Source organism: Mus caroli, unplaced genomic scaffold, assembly GCF_978045245.1.
Source record: "Mus caroli unplaced genomic scaffold, Mus_caroli_1 scaffold_8, whole genome shotgun sequence".
Classification (NCBI taxonomy): Eukaryota; Metazoa; Chordata; class Mammalia; order Rodentia; family Muridae; genus Mus; species Mus caroli.
The window spans coordinates 33,738,910-33,744,909 of record NW_028227263.1 but is presented as its reverse complement, the minus strand read 5'-3'; the positions used below and the strand labels follow the sequence as shown (position 1 = coordinate 33,744,909).

Genomic DNA, 6,000 nt, shown 5'->3' with positions numbered 1-6,000 from the left:
TGTCACTACCCCATTTCCCACAGCTTTAGCCCAAGCAAGGCCAGTTCAAGGGAGGACCCAAGCAAGGAAGACTGCATGCAGAAAAGCAAGAAATGAGGGCCCAAGAAGGCCAGGCAGTCCTAGAAGTCCTTCGCTGTTCCCTCCAGTCCAAAAGGGACAGTGAGGCTGTCTTTCCAGCTGCCTAGGTAAAGCTTCGGGAGGCCCAGCTTTCCCCTCTCCCTCGACACGAGAACACCAAGGTCGGGTGTTCGTCTCATAGCAGTCCAGGGCTGGGTCTTCGACCTGTGGCCAGGGTGGAAGCGGCTAGGGCAGGGCTTCAGCCCACATGCGTCCGAGGCTGCAATGGTGACAGCAGTCCCCAGCCTGGTACTAACTGGGCGGGCGCTGGGGTGGGTTTCGCGCTGCACGACCATTGGTCGCGCGTCTCAGGCATGGGGTGGAGCCTCGCCTTCGGAGGCCCTGTCATTGGCCGAACCTCAGATGGGGGCGTGTCCCAATCGGATCCTCCGCGGCTCACAGAACCGCAGGCACCCGGCCGGCTCAGCCTGCGCCGGGCCGCCTCGCTAGCTCCGGGCTCAGCAGGCGGCCCGCGGGGTCCGGGATTTCTGCGCCCTCAGACAGAGGACAAGCAAGGCAGGTGCTGACCTGAGGCCCGGAGGCTCGCGAGACCTTCGGTAAGACGGAGTGGGAGTAGGCTCCGGGATGTGCGGGAGCGGGTGGGGACTGTGCCAGTCCCGGCTGGACTCCGCGCCCTACTGGACGCCCCGGAGGGTCAGGTGCGGCAGTTCCGTCCGGGATCTCAGACCCACCTGCGGGGTGCGCCGTGGGCTCTCCACCAATCAAAACTGTCATTCTAACCTCAGAAAACCTAACACACAAGCGCATAGTAGGCGCCCTTCAGCAGCAGGGTCGCCTGTCATCGTTCAGGGGAACGTCCCCAAACTTTGCTCCGTGCGATCTAGGCTCCCGTACCTTTCCCATCCTCTAACAGAGCGCCTTGCTCATTTTTATTTTATTATTATATTTTTCTGCTTCCTTTCTTCTCCTCCCTCCTTGATAACAGGAAGTTGGGCCAAATGTCAGTGGCCTGGCCAGCGGCGGGCTGGAACTTGGGCTGGTTGCTTGGCCGGTGGCGACGCTTCCAGGGTCCTGCGCTGCTGTTCCCTCTATCTTGGGACCCCTGACAGCCTGTGCTTGTCCCGCCTAGGAGCATCCTACCCTCGCGTCCTGCTCTGTCAGTGGCTAGCTGGCTCTGGGCTGGGGTCTCCCTTGCAGCCTCTGCCTGCTGCAGCTGTTCGGAGAGGGCGGGGTTAATTTATCCCAGGCCAGCCTCAGTCTCAGCCTCACCCTCACCGGCGGAGCTGGGAAGGGCCTGTACTGCACCGGGAAGAGGCGTGTTGAAACCAGAGTACTCTCCTGTCTCCTTCCACATTGTTTATTCTGGGCCTGGGTTTCTAAAGCGGAAAGAGCTCTCGTTTGCAAGGCCTTTCGCTGTCCACTATGTCTTAGGTGGTTTAGTGGGAGGATAAAGTCAGTAGCCCTTATGGACAGACCCGGAGAGAAGAAAGCTGGAGGTTTATTGGCCTTCCGCATTTGCCTCCTGAGTTCTCAGGTACCTGTGTCCTCTGCGTGCCAGCAACCTCCGCGGGGGGGCAGTGGACCTAACGCGTGGGATACCAGGATAGCCCCTGTTCATGTCCCAGGGGTTTCAGAGGTGATCAGTGCTGCCTTCTTCAGGCACAAGGAAAGGGGCACAGGTTGGATCCCAGTAGTTTCTCCCCCAAAAGCTTGTGTTGTGTCCTCTCTGTTTTAGGGATCCGGAAAGCAGTCCTGACTCTGTGCCTGCTTCCCACCAGTTGTCCTGTGGCTGTGGGAAGGAGCTCTGTGTGCATGTGTCTAGAGCCCCTGGCCTTTGAGAGATTCTGGGGACCGCAAAGAACAACGTGCTTGACCAGACAGCAGGAAGGGGGGGGGGGGATATGCGCTGTGAGCTGCTCCTCACTGTGTAGTCCCCTGCAGAGGGGCTCTGGCTGAGTTCTTTGTGATGAGAGGGACTGACTGTGATGCTGCCTTGGAGGAAAGCCTCCTCCCATTGGCTTTACCTCTGTGGGCCTGGCTTTTCCAGTGATCTTGAACTGAATTCATTGAAATAACTTTGACCCTTAGGAACTCCAGGGCTGTTCTTTCTGCAGTGGGGTGGGGCAGGCTTTGGTATACCCTTCTTTTGTTTGCTGGGTGATGGTAAGCTACAGTTTCAACAGCCCCATTCCTAGGAGCTGCAGAGAACAGCCGCGATCCTTCCATCCTGTGATAGGAAGGCGGTGGTCTCTCTCCACCATGTCCTCATCTCTATCTGGGTTTGCCTTCCAGGCATGGGCCCGACTCTGCTCACTCTCCACTGCTGAATGGCAGAGTTCTACCTTCCTGGTTGAGGACTTGGTTGGGCTAACCCAGCCTGGATTGAACATGGCTAACCCAAGTCTGTGGAGTGCTAATAGTCCCTTTGCTCATTCTTTACCTCATGAGCACCTCCACATTAGCCCTCTGTAGTAGTTGGGGCCACACCCATTTTATGGGTGAGAGAAGTGAGTCACAGAGAGATTGCTACTGGTCCCAGCAGACTCTAGAGTCTCATGATGATTCCAGCTTCTAGGAGTGGATATGTGGTAATGTTGACCTGGAGGAGGCAGAAGCAGGAGGATGGCTGAAAGTTTGAGGCCACACCGGTATATCTAATGAGCTCTAGGTCAGCTACAATGGTCTCAAAAACCAAAACCAACAGGGCAGTAGTGGTGCACACCTTTAATCTCAGTACTTGGGAGACAGAGGCAGAAGGATCTCTGTGAGTCTGAAGCCATTCTGGTTTATAGAATAAGTTCCAAGACAGCCAGGGCTACACAGAGAAACCCTGTCTCTAACCACCCTCCCTAAACAAAACAAAAGAAACAAATAAAAACCAACCAACCAAATATAGAAATATAATATATATTTAACATATAATATATATTTATAAATATACATATAACTATATTTTTTTCAGAAAAATAGGATAGTGTAATGAGCTGTGCCTGCCCCTTCCCAGCTTCCCCAGCTACTAAAATGATGTCGCGTTGTGCTAACTCTATGGCTTTCTCCTTTACTTTTCTCTCTGTTCTTTTTTGTTGTAAACTTCCATTTATTTTTATTTGTTTGTTTACTATGTGTGTGTACATGTAAGGGCACGTGTGACACAGTTCCTGTGCAGAGGTCAGAGGACAATCTGGGGGAGTTGGTTCTCTCCTTCAGGTATGTGGGCCCCTGAGATTGAACTCAGGTCCCTGGACTTGGCAGCAAGCCCCTTCACCTGCTGAGCCATCTTGTTGGCCCCCTGGATTTTTCTTTCTGAAGTGTTTTAAAGCTGATTTCTGATGCCATTCTTTCTGTCACTTTTTTTCTCTACACAGTCCAGCACACATCACCTAAAAAGAGCATTCCTTTGTAAAACTGTGGTCATTGCTGCACAGGACAGAGGCAGTAGTATCATATAGTGTCACCTGTCCACATCAAGATAGGCACACGGGCCTGCTGGTCAGGAATGACATCTCCAGCTGTCTGTCGGAGTGTGGATCCATGCATATTCTGCATTCGGCCACTAGTCCCTTGCGTCTCTCTATGAGCAATTACTCTCCGTTTCAAGAGCTTATCTCTCCCGGAAGCACAGTGAGCCCCTGGAGACTGGAGTCCACTTCAGTCCCTCTCTGGATCCTCAGGAACAAAGCCTGCACACAGTGGACACACAGCAGCACACAGCTTGCAGAGCATCTGCTCAGCGGCACCGCAGCCACTCAAAGGGCGTGTTCTGAATGAGGGGACTGTCAGGGGCTCGTGTGACTGTGGTGCGTGTTTGGAATGGTGACTTGCTCATGCACGTGTGGCTGTCAGGGCAGTGAACGTCAGTCCATAAGCATCCTGAAATCATAGGAGAGTTATTTCCAACAGTCACCCTCGCCACTTTGGTCTGTGGTGTGGAGCCCAGATGGCCACGTGTGTGCCCTGAGCAGCAGCTGGCTTTGCACATCACACGTGGCTGACAGCTGCTGAGGTCACTCTGTTCAAGCTTTGAGTTTAGTTCCATTGAGACCAAGTTGGAGCTCTGACACTGAGCTGTGTAGAGAGCAGGGTTCACCCCATCACCCCTTACCCCCACCCTGTCCCTTCTTTGAGCAATACATCTCTGAAGACTTAGAATTTTACTTTTGTTATCTTATCCCCTCCCCCAGATTAGCTTTTCTGAGAAAGGGTCTTATGTAGCTCAGGCTGGACTTGGACTCAATAATTAGTTGACAGTGGCCTCGAACTCCTGAACTCCCCTGCCTCTACTTCCCAGGTGCTGGGATTGCAAATGTGTACCACTACATACAGCTAATCTTTTATTTATTTTTTTCAGCAAATATAACAACATTTTTATGCTCAGGTTGTGTCAGCATTTGAGTTGATATTTTTCCTTTCTTATTACTTTTTGTTGTTGTTGTTTTTGTTTTTTTGTTTGTTTGTTTGGCTGGTTGTTTTTTTTTTCCCCAAGACAGGGTTTCTCTGTGTAGCCCTGGCTGTCCTGGAACTCACTTTGTAGACCAGACTGGCCTCAAACTCAGAAATTCGCCTGCCTCTGCCTCCCAAGTGCTGGGATTAAAGGTGTGTGCTACCATGCCTGGCTTCTTATTACTTTTTAGGTCTTTGGCTGGATGGCTTCCATACTGGAGACCATAGCCTGAGCTCGCTCATGCATGTTAGTCAAGTATTCAACCTCTGAGCCACATCCCCTGCACTCTTTAATGCTTTTAGTCTTAAGAGAGGGTCTCATGAAGTTGCCCAGGCAGGCTTTGAACTTACGTTCCTCCTGTCTCGGCCTTCCAGAGAGCTGGAATTGTAGGTATATACTGCTGGGCATGATATTACTCTTTACTTTTTGTTCTCCCTCAAATTTTTATAGTAAAAATGTTTTTGTGATAGGTAATCCATTATATTCCCTTTAGAAACATGACCTCCGCCCCCCCCCCCCCAATTCTTGGGCACCTATAGACAAGCTTAATTGCCAGTAACAAGCTTAGACTCATGGGTATTGACTACAGTCATGTGTATTGACAGTACCTTAGAGCTAGTGGGATTCTGAAATTTGCTCAGATCATAATATTGTTTGTAGATTAGGTTTATTTTGCTTTTCTGGAGGCTGAGCCACCAGAGATGACAGAAGAGCAGGCAGGCCCAGGCTCCAGGCCCTACTGGTCTGTGCTGACTCTTGGGAAAAATCTTTAAGGACAAACACTTGTGCAGCTCATTCTAGGGTACCCTGGCCCACCCACACTAGCTTCTCTTTTTGTCTGGGCACTTGCCCCAGGCTTAGGACACGTGCCTGGTCCCTGATGACAAGGCACCCCTTCTAAAACATTGATTCTCTGCTGGTGGCCGACATTAAAGCTGTCTGGAGTGATGGTGACAGGACCCCTCTGGTCATAAGCTGCTGCTGCAGTCTGATTTGGGGATGCACCCTTTTCTGTCAGGTCGTGAAGAATCATCCTCCCCGAGTACACAGCACACAGCCTTTTGTGGTATCAAGTGTGGTCTGGTTTCTTCCATTCTCTTGCTCTGTCCTGTGTACACATCTGCACATTGCTGTGGGCATCATGGGAAACAGTCCCTGGCTCACTGAGTGTACAGGTCACTGTTTCCACACAGTGTTTGTCATGTTGGAGACTTTAGGGGTGTTGTTCTGTTTTGTTTTGTCTTGTTTTTTAAATAGGGTCTCATTATGTAGCTCTGTCTTACCTGAATCTGTATAGACAAGGGTAGCCTCATTCACAGACATCTGCCTGCCTGTGCCTTCCAAGTGCTGAGTTTAAAGGCCTTTGCTACCTCTCCAGACTTGTTTTTGTTTTAAAGATAAGGTCTTGTGTAGCTCAGGCTGGCCTCAAACTTATTATGTATGGGTGAATGAACTTAAGTTTGTGATTCCCCTGCCTTCAT

General features: G+C 51.1%; 1 protein-coding gene across 8 annotated transcripts in view; it reads left to right on the top strand.

The window, feature by feature from the left end:
* Positions 1 to 507: 507 nt before the first annotated feature.
* Mical2 (microtubule associated monooxygenase, calponin and LIM domain containing 2) overlaps positions 508 to 6,000 on the top strand; it is a 185,822-nt gene continuing 180,329 nt past the window's right edge. For 4 of the 8 annotated variants that reach the window (XM_021169141.3, XM_029479101.2, XM_029479100.2 and 1 more), the window contains exon 1: positions 514 to 674. The gene's annotated coding sequence lies outside the window, so the exon portion shown is untranslated. Of the gene's footprint in view, positions 675 to 6,000 lie in introns of all 8 variants that reach the window. The other 4 variants (XR_003837099.2, XM_085841394.1, XM_029479098.2 and 1 more) reach the window with 2 other exon arrangements.